General features: G+C 39.4%; 1 protein-coding gene across 1 annotated transcript in view; it reads left to right on the top strand.

Annotated features, from left to right (window-relative positions):
* Window positions 1–9,372: 9,372 nt before the first annotated feature.
* RNF141 (ring finger protein 141) overlaps window positions 9,373–16,280 on the top strand; it is a 41,300-nt gene continuing 34,392 nt past the window's right edge. Inside the window, exon 1 of the mRNA XM_032240741.1 lies at window positions 9,373–9,493. The gene's annotated coding sequence lies outside the window, so the exon portion shown is untranslated. The remainder of the gene's footprint in view (window positions 9,494–16,280) is intronic.

The following is a 16,280-nucleotide window of genomic DNA, read 5'->3' as shown; positions in this document are numbered from 1 at the left end:
GCCTGTAATCCTAGCACTTTGGGAGGCCAAGGCAGGTGGATCACAAGGTCATTGGCCAGCCTGGAGTTCAAGACCAGCCTGGCCAGAATGGTGAAACCCTATCTCTACTAAAAATCTCAAAATTAGCCAGACATGGTGGTGGGCATCTATAATCCCAGCAACTTGGGAGGCTGAGGCAGAGCATTGCTTGAACCCAGGAGGCGGAGGTTGCAGTGAGCTGAGATTGCACCACTGCATTCCAGCCTGGGTGACAGAGTGAGACTCTGTCTCAAAAAATAATAATAATACAAAAAGAAATATAAATTATTCCAATATGCAAGCTTGGAATCAGCCACCTACCAAAAACAACAGGGGTGAAATAAGGAAAACAACTTAGGACTCCTGTGTCAACTTCACAGAATCTATCTTCAATCTGTTGGCGATGACAAGAGAAAAAGAGAAGCGCTAAAGAGCTTTGAGAACTGCCTCCTCATTGATATAGACACCAACCTCAACAAAGACCTACCTGAGCCACCTCATAGGTCAGACAATGTAAGGCTCAGAAGGACCCAAAATAACTTCCTCTAAACCCTTTATTCACAGAGTAAAGTGAAGCCCGATACCACAGATAGCTAAAGTTAGAGCTTGGTCTAGAAATTTCCTCCTTAATTAAATTCTCTTTATTCTCCACTGAACAATGAGAAATTGGAAGAATACAAGGGATCTCCCCACTTCAGACCTATGGTCCACCCCACCACAGCCAGTCTTCAAAAGAGGCAGGTGGAGAGCCATGTGATGGCATTTTCAACTGGTGCAAAGGATCTCCCCTGCCATCCCAGAATGCTCTTTCTTCATGTCTGCCTCCCTGGCACACACACAATAAATCCACTCCTTTGAGCAAAGATACTCTATCCTGAGAAGAAGCCGTCTGCAAAATTGTATGCTTTTATAAAGACTAGGCCACTATCAAACATTAACATGCCAATACAGTTCCAATCAAGCCAAGCTGATTTCCAAGAGTAGGAAGCTGTACTAATGCAGATGACTGGAGTCCCCACACAGGGCTTGCACACAGATATCATTTGGCTTGAACAGAATGGAGTCATATTGATTTCTAGATAGGGATCCTAAATTGTATTGCCTCTAGACCTTCAGCTGGTACATAAAGCAAAATCAATTGCTCTAGGGAAAAACAAGTTTGTAAGGACAATAATAACATGCAAGTAAATACGTTTTTACTAAGGAATGGGAGGGTCACTCACACCAAAAAGAAAATGTTTTAAGCCTCTGTTTCAGAAAAACTTCCCAGCCTTGTTTTTCCTCTATTCTCATACCACCACAACAGTCATCAGCAATGAACTGGATGACCAAAGGTAAGGGTTTTTTCCCCACACACCAAGCGGCAGACACCAGCTAGGTGTCCTCTAATTAAATTCTGACACTATCTATCTGGAGATAGCATCAGATCCCACAAAGTGAGGGCTCGGTCGCCAAAGCTGCCTCCCACCCCACAGACACCAATCGCAAGTCTGGGCCTCCGGAACTCCCGACGACCCGCTTTAAGTTGGGGTTCTCATGACTCCCTCTTTGGGTTCAATTCATTTGCTGGAGCTGCTCACAGAACTCAGAGAAACACATTTAAAGATTTGTTATAAGGATGTTACAAAGGATACAGATGCATAGGGCCAGGAAAGGAGGAAGGGGCGGAGAGACGGAGATTCCATGCCGGCGCCATCCTCCAGGAACCTCCATGTGTTCAGCTATCTGGAAGCTCTCCAAATCTTTTCCTTTCCGTTTTTCACATAGTCATGATTGACAATTGTGTAGAAATGTGATTGGACAAAAGGGATATGACCTCATACTAACAGACTGAGTTGGGAAGCCCAGCAAGGCCTGCCTGCTCAGGTTCCCCTTGGCCTCTCTGTGCAGCCTTTCTTCCTCCAGAGTATCGGGCAGGACTCTGTCTGGAACGAGGGTCTTTTGATTCACAATCAGATTGGAGTCCTGCTTTGGAGCAGGTAAAAGGAGGACGGGAGAAGGTCAGAGAAAGAGATTCTGTTTTCTGAGACCTGATCCTGAGTCCTAAAGCACCCCAACGTTATAACAAAAGACTGTAACAAGGGCTCTGGTTGTTACAAGCCAGGAACAGTGGATGAAAACAAATATATTAATATTTAGAAATTGTAATATCATGGCCCCCAAACAGGAGGAAAAGCAATTATTTGTTAGTTGGTTTTTCTAGTTAAAAGTAAAAAAATTTAATGGTTCATTCCTGTAATAGTCTATATATAAGGTCCAGTTTGATCAAAGAGCATTTTTCGTTAATACTAAAATCAAATAGGAATTCTCTCCTCTCAGTGTGTTACTCAGGGAATGCCCAAATTTCTAAACAGTGCTGATGTGATTTAAGATTTCCTCCTTTAGCATCTAGAAGACTATTTACTTTTTAAAAAATAAACTTATTTCAGAGTAAATTTATTAAAAAAAATTGTGAACACAAAGAGTTTCCATACACCCCACATCAGTTTCCCCATTATTAAGATCTGATATTAGTATGGTGCATTTGTAACAATTAATGAAACAATGCTGATATACTATCATTAACTGAAGACTATAATTTATTCTTATTTCCTTCGTTTCTACCTAATGTCCTTTTACTGTTCCAATATCCCACCCAGCATACAACATTACATTTAGTCATCATATATCTTCTTGGCTGTGACAGCTTCTCTGACTTCTCTTGTTCCTGATAATTTTGTTAGTTATGAGGAGTACTGTTTGGCTATTATATAGGATATCTCTCAGCTGGGATTTCTCTGATGTTTTCTTATGACTCCATGGGGGCTATATGTTTTGGGAAGGAAGACCACAGAAATACAGTGCCATTTTCATCATGTTATGTCAAGGGCACATAATATCAACATGATCTATCACTACTGATGTTCGCCTTAAGCACCTGGCTGAGGTAGTGTTTGTCAGGCTTCTCCACTGGAAAGTTACTCTTCTCTATACCGTATTGGAAAGACATCACTGTGAACAGCCCACACCTAAGAAAGGAGTTATGCTCTGCTTTCTCAAAAGTGGAATGTCTACATAAATTATTTGGGCTTTTTCTGCACAGGAGACTCATCTATTCCCCATCATTAATTTATTATTTAAATAAGTTATTCATATCATTATGGACTCAAGAATATTTTCTACTTAGGTAATAATACAATACTCTCTTATTTAGGTTGTTGCTCGCTCAATTTTTTTCCAAGACTGACTATTGGGAACTCTATCCATTTGCTCCTGTATCCCTTTGACATACTCCCTTCTTTGTGTTTTTATTGAGCACTTCTTTACTTTCTGGCACTATAAGATGCTCCAGTGTCCTCTTATTTTGTATCTTTCTTGCCCTGGTTCTAGAATCAACCATATTTTCAAGGAGCTCTTGACACTGCCCCCCACCACCTTTCTTTAGAGAGAGAGAATACCATTTCTTTATCTCCCTGTCACATGCTTCCCTGCACTCTTTGACCAGTCAACAATCTCCATACTCTGGCCCACTCCAAAACCCTTAAAAATCTTAGCCTCAAATTCCCCCGGGAGACAGATTTGAAGTTTCCTTCTGTCTCCTCGTTCAGCAGCCTTACCTATGATTAAACTTCTTTCTCTGCTGCAATCTCCATGTCTTGGCACATTGACTTGCCATGTACACCAAGCAACAGACCTATTACAGTTACATCTCCTGCTTCCCTACTTTTCTCATTATGGAGGAGATACAAACTCCCCTAGTGGGCCCATTCAGAGATAGGCATTCCTGGGACTGAGACTAGAAATTATTCCTCCAGCCCTTCCAATGATTTTATAAGTACCTAATATCCTGTCTTAAACTTTTTTTAAAATTTAAAATATTTGGAGGGGTTTCTGTAAGAGAACACTGACTGATATAAATGACACTGAGTGCACTTTACAATTTGACTTTGAATCCTCTTCTCAAACCTTATTAATTCCTGCAAGGATACTTCATGCTTTGGCTACACATGTTCATTTACCATCCTAGAATTTAATCTGTATGATGCCTTCTCATGTTGCAACTGCCTTCTATTTTAATTACCTTCCTTTTCTTCCTAACGTTATGAGTTATCAATTGTTGCAAAATGAATTATCTGAAAACTTCATGACTTTTACAGCATTTATTATCTAACATTGTTGTGGGTCAGGAAACTAGGCATGGGTAACTGGGTCCCCTGCTTCAGGGTCACTCACAAAGCTGCAATTCAAGTGTCTGCCAGGGCTTAGTCATCTCAGGGCTTGACTAGAATTCACTTCCAATTTCACTTGCATGGCTGTTGACAGGATTTAGTTCCTTGTTTGCAGTTGGCCAAAGGCTACCCTCAGTTATTTCCCAGTAGATCTCTCCTTTGGGACAGCTCACAAAATAGCAGTTTGCTTCATCAGAACAACAAGCAAGAAGAGCCAGAAAGGAAGTGTGCTAGCAAGATGAAAGTCATAATCTTTTAGATCTAATCTTGGAAGTGACATCCAATTATTTTTGCCATATTTTATTAATTAGAAGGAAGTCACTATGTCCAGCTATGCTTAAGGGGAGTGGATTATACAAGGGCATGAATACCAAGATGTGGAGATCATTGGGAGCCATTTTAGAAAGCTGCCTCCTACCACATTAATGAATTTTTCTCATTCCTTCTTTTTAAAATTTGTTTATTTATCTGTGTTATTATATGCCACATTGTATTATGTTAATTGTGTACATATATTTTCTTGCATTCTTAGCATTTGCATAGTATATGTAAATCTAGCACATTTACTAAGTAGGCTCTCAGTAAATGTTGCTGAATGAATACATGTATACATTCATCTATTGAGATTTCATGAGTTGCAAGTTATACCTTTATCCAGTTATCTGCATTAAGTGCTAAGGTCATTCAGTACAGAGCTAACTGTTTTTGTCCACTTAAATTTTGTTCTTTATGAAGACTTTATTTTGGTGTAGAATGCAATTGTGAACAAGACAGAAGAATGCATAAAGGCTTGAACTTTACTGAGTTGGCCATTGACTCACTTCTGTGAGTCAAACTGATATTTATCTTAATAGGGAACCTAAACTGCAGTGTGTTTTGAACTGTGATTAATTAAAAACAAATTGAGCTCCCTCCGCAATAACAAAGCTAAGAAGCATTGGCAAAAATTTGATTCCTTGGTCTCTATATTTCTATTTCAGTCTTTGAAGCCTAGGATGCTTTCTTGGCAATCCGAAATTCTGCACTAAATGCTATAATTTTCTGAAAATAAGAATCCTTTTTGATAACTTCCAGACTTATTTTACCACTCCACTGTTATTTTGTTTGAATTTTGCTTTTAGTGAAGTTGAAAATATTTTTGTGATATAAAAAAAGACAAAATTGACAGGACATGGTGGCTGATGCCTATAATCCCAGCACTTTGGGAGGCCGAAGTGGGTGGATCACAAGGTCAGGAGTTCAAGACCAGCCTGGTCCAGATGGCAAAACCCTGTCTCTACTAAAAATACAAAAAAATTAGCCATGCGTGGTGGTGGGCACCTATAATCCCAGCTACTTGGGAGTCTGAGGTAGAGAATTGCTTGAACCCGGAGACGGAGGTTCCCGTGAGCCAAGGTCGCACCACTGCACTCCAGCCTGGGCAACGGAGCAAGACTCCATCTCAAACAAACAAACAAAAAAGACAAAATCAATTAAAAATAAAATCTTCATGAATACCAAAAGACCTAATTCAGTACTCAACAGTACACATTCTTTTACCTATGAAGATCACCATTTCAGCAAAGTCAACATCATAAATGATAATAGTAATAACAATGACTTTGATGTTATAAAACTGAATAAAGCTGTAGTATCATAATCAAATATCTTAAAATCATGTTTTCTGCATCAGAAGATTAATAAAAGAATGTATTAAAGACATACTATCAAGTTAAAGAATGTAACAGAAATTTCTGTGTAGGATAAATATGGGGAGAGGATGTTTAAATCTGAAGATCCTGCATGGAAAATATGTCTGGGTGGTAAATCCGGAAAGGAGGGTGGGATGAGGCATATACCATTAATAGGCATCAGAGATGATGTCAATTCACGCTTGGTATTGACTGGTATCTGGGCAGAGTCAAGAGGCAAACCTGATCCTGATTTGGACAGAAACAAGGCATTGCCTGCAAGGAATCTTGCCCCAAGCCTGAAACCCCAAGGCAGGTAAATCAAAGCATTAATATACTCAATCAAAATGATGTAATAATCATCCAGTGGTCAGTGGGAAAGCTGGGTGGTCTGCATCTGCAGGAAGGAAAAATTTCATGTGATGACAATCAGAGCTGGGGAACACTTCAGACTATAATATAAGCAAGAGAATATTCCCATCCCTGCTCCCAATTCTTTATGTGCCCTTTCCAATTCCCCCCTCATAGGAAGAGGAGTTGCTAAGCCTATTAATAAAGAGCAGGACTTTTACTGGTAGGCACACACATTTTACTGATAGGTGAGGTTATCCTTAAACTTCAAGGTAGCTAAGCTACCTTAAAGCTCAGCACCCATTCATGGCACTCACTTGACTGCTTCCTCTCTCAGCCTCTGGCAGGACCTGCGCCCTAAAGGCAGGTTAGCCATTTTCTATCATTACTTCTATTCTACATATGGAATTAGATAGCTGGACTCATAGCCTCTGTTGCATTTTTCTCTTTATGGATCCTACTTAGGTCTCCAGGCTTAGCCATATGTTTAAAAGAGTTTTCTCAGAGAACTCTGCACTGAGGGTTATTAGCTGAAATTAATGAAGTATGGATGGGGGCAAAGATAATTATTTTTGTTGTAATATCCAAACTTCCTTTATTCTCCTTTCCCAGAATGATGGCTTGGGATGCACCAATGTAACCTTTTCTCTGAATTGATTAAAGCAGAATTCTCTTGGGTAAATACGTAGTAGAATGGTTAGATCATGTGGTAAGTGTATATTTAGCTTTTTAAGAAATAGCCAAACTCTTTTCCAAAATTTTTGTATTATTTTACATTTCCAACATGCTGTATAGAAGAATCTCAGTTGTTCCACATCCTTGTCAACACTTGATAGGATCTGTCTTTCAAATTTTACCCATTCTAGTAGCTACAGTGCACAGTGAAATCTTATTTTCTAATCTGCATTTCCCTAATGATTAATTATGTTAATTCATGTGCTTATTTTGTCATCTATAAATCTTTGGTGAAATGTCTGTTCAAATCTTTTGCCCATTTAAAAAAGTTGGGTTGTCTTCTTATCAGGTTGTAAGAGTTATTTATGTATTCTAGTTAGAAGTCCTTTATCAAATACGTGTTTTGCAAATACTTTCTCCAAGTCTGTGGCTTACCTTTTCATTTTCTTAACAGAGTCTCTTAAAAAGCAGAGGTATTTAATTTTGATGAAGTACAATTCATCAATTTTTTTTCATTTACAGTTTGTGCTTTTTGTGCCATGTTTAAGAAGTCTTTGCAAAATCCAAGGTCACTAAGATGTCTTCTAGAAGTTTTGTGATTTTAGCTTTTACATTTAGATGTATGATCCATTTTTAGTTAGTTTTTATATATGGTATTGATGGCTGGCAACCTCTCTGGAGCAGCTGCTGTGAAGATGCAGGCTGCAGTGAGGGAGGCCCAGCCAGGGCTGCACACTCCACAGAACCACGGGAGCCGAAACAGGCAGGGTCCCCATCCCCTTCCAAGTTGGTGGGATGGGAGCCCCGCCCACCTGGGCACAGCTGCAGCTGTCCAACCACAGCTGTGGACCTAGGCATCTTTGTGCTCCCAGGGGCCTAGGAAACCCCTTGCCCCCACAAGTCCGAAAGTGCTTGCTACTTCTGCCTAACCTCTCCCTGCTCTGGAGCCCGCTCTGGGGCACAACATAGTTGTGGCCAAGTCCAGACACTGTCACAGTCCAGCCACGTGTGGACTTATTAATTCTTATTAATTCTAGTAGCTTTTTAATAGTATTCCACAATTTTCTTACACAAATAAATGCAGTGCAATAACTTCCTTTCTGACTTGGATGCCTTTTATTTATTTGTCTTGTTTTATTTCATCGACCAGAACCTCCAGCACAATGTTTAATTGAAGGCCATTTTTTACAGAGCAATATTTCTAACTTCCAGAGCTGGATTAGGCTGAATTATGGAATCTTGTTGAATTTAATTTGATATCTCTTGGAATTTACTAAATCATTATTTATACTTCATTTTTAAGCTTTACACTTTTCCAGTGTTCAAATATTGAAGGATTACCATGCTGGCTGTCAAGGGAAATAATGGTGCACAAACAATCATTGGCCTATACCTAATGAAGTCTTACCATACTACTGAGGCAGTTTAAAACAGGAATTAAAAGCACAAGCTCAGGGTTCTGTCGGCTTGGGTTTGAATCTGGCTCTGCTTCTTAACGGTTGTCTGACCTTAGAAAAGTTAATCGGCTCTTCTAAGCCTGTGTCTTCATTTGTAAAGTGAAGGTATTAATAATATCTACTTGCAGGATTCCTGTGAGGATTAAACGAATTAATATCTTTAAAGTTCTGAAAACAGGATTTGACATATTGTAAATGGTCAACGAATATTATTATTAGAGGGAAGAATTAGTTCTTCACAGGGTAAATCTACAAGCGAAGGAGTGGTGCCCAAACATTAAGAAGCATAAGAAGCAGTTCAACTGCTAAGCATAGAGGCAGTAGTGTCAGCCGCACCTGGGTTAAAATCCTTGCTCTGCTGTTTATTGTCTAGGCAACTTTGGGAGAACGACTTAAGCGCAGTGCCTGTAAAAATGCCTAGTGCAGTATTTGGCACACAACGGATGCTTAACAGACAGCAATTATTGATTCAGACGTCCTGAAGAGCAATAATATGACTGACATATATTCATCATATAATATCTATCATTTATCAAAGCTTAGCATTTTGAACCATGTAATTACTTTTCATACATTCTCTCATGCTTAACAACTTGGCTAGGTGAACACAATCGGCCCCATTTCCTTATAATGGAACTAGATGATCTTTGTGTATCTATGATCAGTGGGGAGCCTAGAGGTCTGGGAAGTGATATCTTGGACCCCAACTTTTGACCAAACCAGGGCTCTCAGTGCGACCTTGGTCGCCAGCGGGGCGCTGGACTTTCCGTTCGGGAGATGGCACCAGAAGAGATGGGAGTCGGCTAGGCCGTTTCCAGGGCCGCTTCATGAAGCCCCTGTTCCGGGAGCTGGCGAAGCGAGACTCTCCTTCGCAGCCACCTCTCCTCTCAGATGGCCATCTGGGCTCAAAAGTCTACTGGAGCTGCGGAGCGGGTCCCGAGCGGCGCTGGCGCGGAAAGTTGGGCGCCGTCTCCAGGCAACGCGCCGGGGGCGGGGCTTTGCGTCACTGAGGCGCGACCGGGTCACGGGCGTAGTCGCCTACACCCGCCGGGCTGAGCTGGGGGCCGGGGCGGCGCTGCCGCTGCCGCGGGGTACGCGATGTCTTGAACCTGGGGTGAGCTCCGCGGCGCTGTGCTTTAGCTGTTTCCCCTGCTAGCTGCTCCAGGACCCTGGGAATGGGAAGAGAAAGGCTGGGCCTCCGCTACAGAGCCGGGCTTCGGCAGGGAGATAGGCCCGGCCCCGGCGCCCTCCCCAGGCCTCGGCTTGGGGCTTGGGGCGTGGGGCCGGCTGGGGAGGCCCTTCTGTGTACGCCCGTCTCCTGCCTGGCGGGTCCCAGTTGCCTGGTGTGGCGGTGGCTTATCCCGCCTGGGGGTGGTTCTGAGGGACCCGGAGAGAGTTTTCCCTCTTCTGTCCCTGAGTGGTTGTTTGAATATTGCCGCCGGCGCAGTCTTTCGGCTGGCGGACTTAGCTGTTGGTTAAATGTCCAGGTGCGCTTGAGGAGGGGCTGAGGCGGCGTAGCAAAAGCAAGCGCGAGGGTAGCCCGCGATCTCGGTCCCCGCCGGGCCGGACACTCCAAATAAGAAACTTTTGCCTGGGGCGATACCTCAGAAATAGCCACGTCGATCTACTTAGTCCCACATTTCTTAATTGGCTTAGGCGCTGCCCTTCCCAAAAGTCTTTCTTCGTCAAACTAGCTGCTACCTTGAGACCCCGCTGAGAGGGGGGGAAAAAAGGTTTTCTTGCTAAGAATAAGAAGGTAGTGATTACACAGCAGGAGCAGGCGGCTTCTGTGTTAGCTTTTGAAATTATTCCTTCAGTTATTTGTCTCGTGTTCCAAAATGTGGATTTACAATTGTTATTGAAATCAATCCCTGTCCTCCTTATTAAAGGTAGTGTACCCCTTCTGTGTTGTGACAGGGTCGTATTTAGCGGTGCCAGATAATTCAGTTGTTGCCTCTGGCATATATAAAGCTACTGGAACACTTTCAGTTGTTTATAGTTCTCACACCTTCAGAATGAAGTTACTCGTTTTCACTCCCTTCCGCCCATTCTTCTTGCTACAAAATGACCTGTCCATTCAGAATTTCGTCTGGGGTTATGAGCTGCCACCGGCCAAGGATCCTGTGTTAGTTACTTCTACGTCGAAGTCACCCATCTGAGAAGTGATGCTTTCTGAATTCAGAGCTCAGAAGTAGTATGGATTTTTCTCCTTTTCTTTCACATGGCCTGGCTTCAGTTTCTAAAACCTTTTCTCAGTAATATCACTGTATGTTTCAAAAATTAATATTTGTCATTTGGTGTAAGTGAACTTTATATTTGATGTGTGTAGCCTGATCCTTCTTGGTTCACGTCTAAATAAAAACACACTTCCCCTTTCCTTCCCAAAAAGGCAAGGAAGCTCCAGAGAGAATTCTTACAAGTCTAGTGTGTTTTTTCCAATATGAAATGTGTTTAGTAAACACATTGGTACTGTTAGAAATCTGTATTCTTACTCTCCTAGTACAGTACTTTATCCTTTTGCAGTTTCTCTCGCGAGCGCTCTCTCTCTGTTTCTGTCTTCTTCTGGTCAAGATCTTTGATCCTGGAACAGGCATTCCAGACTCTGTAGTGACTCTGGCCTAATTATTTCACTATGTATTTATGTTAACTTAAAAAAAAAAGTTGATGTCTGTTTACAGATCTACAGGTTGAGTAAACAATGAGTAATAAATAGTATCCTTAGGGACTCAGTCAGTAGTACTTGGTATTTATTGCTGATAAAGTTGACTTGACAGTGAAAATAGTCTATTTCAATTAAATCTTTGTAAATGAGGTTGATACAAAATTTGGAGAACCGGTTTCACAGAAGTTTTTAAAATACTACAGTACAGTACTTGTCATTTAGTCATTGTGTTGCATTTTCAGCTTTTTCCATTTTACTTTAGTTATTTTATGAATGAATTATGGTTTAAATTTTTAGGGAGTTTTCGAGCAGTTTTTTCATTTTTGCTTTGCCAGTTACCAATGATGTAATTTTTATATTTTTATAAGGAATGTTTAAACTACCACAGTTCATTTGTTAGAAAAATAAGTGATTCACTGTATGTACCACCCACTAGAGAATGTGGCATTTTTGGAATCCCTGATCTTGTGCATTACAAAATAACAGTTCTTTATTTAGAAAATCCTTCAAATGCTTTTTGAAAGCATATTTTTATCTTGCAGAAAATGACTGTGTTATAGGTGGCACAATAATATGAGAGCTGCTAGTTATTTGAGAAATCTTTTTTTTTTTTTTTTTAATTAGAGAAATCTTAGTCAGAAATTGTCTTTAGTTGAATTCTATGCCAGTGGTTTGCAAATTATGTTGCATGCCCTAAGGGGAGGTATCCTGTTAAAATCAAATGGTGAATGTTTCCCAGTTTACCTAAGCATTAATTTAATGATAAATTTTCAGTTTTACATTTTCTTTCATATGTCTTTAACCTCTGCTTCTCTCCAAGCTAGTACTAATAGATGACTGACCAGATCAACAAAAGTCAAAAGAATACTAAGTGAATAATAAAAAAAAAACAAAAACTGCCAGTGGTATTTACTGCATTTATTCAGTAAACATCTATTGAGTGCTTGTGTATCTGCCAGAAGAGAGACCATGGCTGCTCTCCTCAAGAAGCTCATGGAGGGAAATGGCCCAGTGACTTAATGGCTGTTGTACTATGACAGAAATATGTGCAGGCACCAAAGAGGGACACTAAAAAGCTGTGGTGGTGACTGATTAGAGGATGGCCTCAACAGATTGTTTTTGTGAACATGCACTCTGTGTTGTGTTTTTATATTGTATGTAGATCACAGAGTCATACCTTTTACTTACTTTAACACCTATATAGTGATAGATGTTAATATTTATCAATATTTTATGGTTTTCAAACTAAATTTCAGGTCTTCTTTCCTGAACCAAGTTGAGAACCACTTTTGCAGACTCTCTCAGGTAGTCTTTAGATAGTGTTGCATTTTAATCCAGGAGTTAGTGATAAAGTTTCCCAAATACCACCTACAGTTACAAGATAACAAGTTAATATACTGTTAATTTATATTTATATCTAGATAGTGTTGCGTTTTAATCCAAGGAGTTAGTAATGAAGTTTCCCAGATACCAAGTACAGTTACAAGATAACAAGTTAATGTGCTGCCTCAAATTATAAACCTTACTCAAAGTTAGGGCACCTGATGAAAACAATGCTGAAACAAAGGGGATCATTTTCTATTAATAACTCAATAATAAGCAACTAACGTTTCTTTTCAAATATGGTTTTGGTGGGTATGTAGGGTAGCAAAATATGCTACTTTGGCATAAGAATTATTTTGAGTTAAAGGCACATTGAAAAGCAGCAGATGTAAGAAGGGTACTCTGACCCTCCTTTTTTTTATTTCCTGAAGGCTGGTGATAAAACAACCATGTGAAAGCTGTCCTCCCTATGCCAGGAGGAAGATATTATCATTACCAGAGATGAGCAATCAAAGCTGAAAGAAATCTGTTCAAATAAGCCTTCTTAAAGTAACCCTTATCCTCCTAGCCACTTTTCTATGATTAACTGCCCCAGCCCAAACCTTTATGTCTTTCGATGTTTTCACAGTTTACTTCTCCCTTGTCCAATCTACTATGTAAGATTTTGGCCTTAATTACCTTTTTTAGTCTTTCTTTTTCTTGAAGGCTCCCATGTATGTATAGAAATTACTAAATAAAATTTGTATGTTTTTCTCCTGTTTATCTATCTTAGGTTAGTTTAATTCTTAGGCCCAGCTGGAGACCCTAAGAAAGTAGAGGGGGAGAAATTCTATCTCCCCTATACCACATTGGTTAGATTATCATATGTATGTATATTAAATATTGAGACTATATATTTCAGAAGTTCAGTTTTTTTCTTTGCTAAGTCATGTAGATATTATTTAAAGTTTCAGTCTGGTTGATTAGAATCTTAATTACATTTTGATTGGATTGGTTCAGGAATGTTAGAGGAAGGTTAAGTTTCATTTTGGGAATAAAATCCTAGGTCACCTACTCCACTTCCCACCCACGTAAAAATTTCTATAGCATTTATTAGATGAACTTCCATTCTTTACCTAAACACTTCTATACTTCTAATGAGAGGGAGCTCACATGTAACAGCCATTTCCACTTCTGGATGGTAGGACATGCTTTTATATTGAACTGAAGTCTGCCTTTCTAATTTATACTTACTTGCCATCCTGTGCTCTGTAAATGAATCTTGTTTTTCCACATGACAGCTCCTCAAATATTTAAACTTACCATGTTGCTTCATTGTTGCCAAACTATGACTATCTAGAATAAACCTCTTTTTTTTCCTAGGCCCATGAATATGTTTTAATTTATTAGTATCCTTTAATGCCAACTGCTTAGAGCTGAATACAGATTTTTTTCAGTGAGGCTTAACCATTGCAGAGCATAGTGGACTAGTAGGATGCTTGCTCGAGACATCTGCTTCTAGCAAGAGTTCAGGACTATTTTAGCCTACTTGTTGTCACTGTTACACTGTTGACTTATTTTGATTAAAAACCACAGACCTGCCCAGGTGCGGTGGCTTATGCCTGTAATCCCAATACTTTGGGAGGCCCAGGTGGGAGGATTGCTTGAGCCCAGGAGTTTGTGACCAGCCTGGGCAACATAGGGAGAGCCCATCTCTTTAAAAAACAAAAAAAACAAAACCCCAGACCTTTCATAACTTAACTGCTTTTGAGCATATCTTACATATGTGTTTCATCTTACGTATGTGTTTTTTCTTACATGTGAGTTAACATCTTACATATGTGTTTTTGTGCAGTTGGCTCTTCAGGATTTAACTTTTAGTCATATTAAATATAATTCATTTAAGCACATTAGTGTCTGTTTTAGTCTTGATTCTGTTAGTCACTAGATATTCATTTATTCCAGTTTTAGTCATCCACAGATTAGGCAGGCATACAGTCTTCAGGTCATCAGGAAAAATGTGAAACAGCCCAACTCTTGGTGCCAGTTTCCCTATCCCTTTGCCTCTCTGCTTTAGTCATTGTGGCCTTTTAAAAAATTACCTCAAAGTGACCGTGCTGCTTCTTATCTCGGGCACTTTTTCTAACCTCTGCCTAGAGTGTCCTCCTTTTGCCATGTCCCTACCTCTTTTTTATCCCTAACTCTGACCCTTCTGACCTCAAGTAAAATGTTGTTTGCCCAGGGACTTCTTCCCTGACACAAAACTAGGTCAAGTCCGCCTTTTATAGGCTTTCATAGCACCTGTACTTGTTCACCTATCACTTCTCATTATGTAATTTTATATTTATTTGTGTGGTTACTGTCTCTTCTTTACTATATTGGATGTTTCACGGCAGCAAAAACCATGTTTCTTTTGTTCACTGTTGTATCTACAGAACGTAAGTGCCAGGCATATGCTATTTGTTGCATTTAATTTTTTAAAAACTCCTGTAACACAGTGGCTCCCTAATACCAGTCTGCAATCCTTGGCTCCTGATGATGTTTTTACAAGTTGGGATTAGGTCAAGAAAAATAAGGACAATGTGTAGTTTACCTGCTGTATATGTGGTATACCTCATTGTGAAGTTACTACCCTTTTTGGGAAAGACTTTTTTTCTAATAATCTTACTTTTCAGGTTTTTTTAAAGTTTTTTTAAGATTTTTTATTAATTTTGGGGGAATTTTTATTTTTGGAAACTGTCCTTACTTAGAATTTAAAGAAGTATGCAACACCATGGTGTTGTGAGATTTTACTAGTCTTTGAAATTCAGAAATCACTGATGTTGCCTGTCCTCGTCTGAGCTAAGATCTTTAATTATTTCTTTTTGGATACAATTGCTGTAAATCCACTTGGCTATATTTATATATAATTTGCCTTCAGGGATTTTTTTTTTAAGTGGCCTGGATCTTCCTCAACAACTTCCTTTCATTTATCTCTATATTATATTTATTATTGCCAGGTAGGCTCAGATTCAAAACAGTAATTACTGCATTTTTCTTTAATTACAATTGTCCTTTTCCTATTTTAGGTAACTAAAGGAATAAACTTCAAAAACAGTACATTAAATTTTAATACCAAAAGCAAATTTTACTTAGTTTTGGTTATTAACTTTATAAAGTTATATATTTTTAAATTATAACTTTATTTTTGATTAAATGATAAAGCAATTTTCCTACCAAAACTTTTCCTATAAGAGTATTACTGTTTCACCTGCTTTATGTGATATGGGTGTTAATTTGGATGAAATAAGATGATAGTCTTTGATGGATAAATAGAATTTTTTGGGGGCATTTAAAAAATTGATACGTATTAGATATATATTTTTGGGGGTACCTAAAAGTTAATGAGCAGGCCAGGCACAGTGGCTCACACCTATAATCCCAGACTATGGGAGGCTGAGGAGAGCAGATCACCTGAGGTTGGGGGCTCGAGACCAGCCTGACAAAGTTGGAAAAACCCTGTCTCTACTGAAAATACAAAATTAACTGTGCATGGTGGCACATGTCTGTAATCTCAGCTACTCAGGAGGCTGAGGCAAGAGAATTGCTTGAACCTGGGAGGCGGAGGTTGCGGTGAGCCAATATGGCGCCGAGCCTAGATGGCGCCATCGCACTCCAGCCTGGGCAAAAAGAGCAAAACTCTATCTCAAAAAAAAAAAAAAAAAAAAAAAAGAATCAATGAACAAAAGAGCTGTCTTTTCCAAGCAGAAAATGTGAGGTGGTTAAGATATGTTATTTTAATTTTATTAGATTTCTCTAAGTCTGTTTAATTTATATATTTTTAAAAATTAAAACTAAGGTATAAATCTATAAATAAAGGAATTCTTTTTTTTTTCCCATTTATTTATTTTATTGCATTTTAGGTTTTGGGGTACATGTGAAGAACATGCAAAATTGT

This window comes from Sapajus apella, unplaced genomic scaffold (genome assembly GCF_009761245.1).
Source record: "Sapajus apella isolate SASKATOON/1434 unplaced genomic scaffold, GSC_monkey_1.0 scaffold47, whole genome shotgun sequence".
Classification (NCBI taxonomy): domain Eukaryota; kingdom Metazoa; phylum Chordata; class Mammalia; order Primates; family Cebidae; genus Sapajus; species Sapajus apella.
This window is presented reverse-complemented; position numbering and strand designations above follow the sequence as displayed.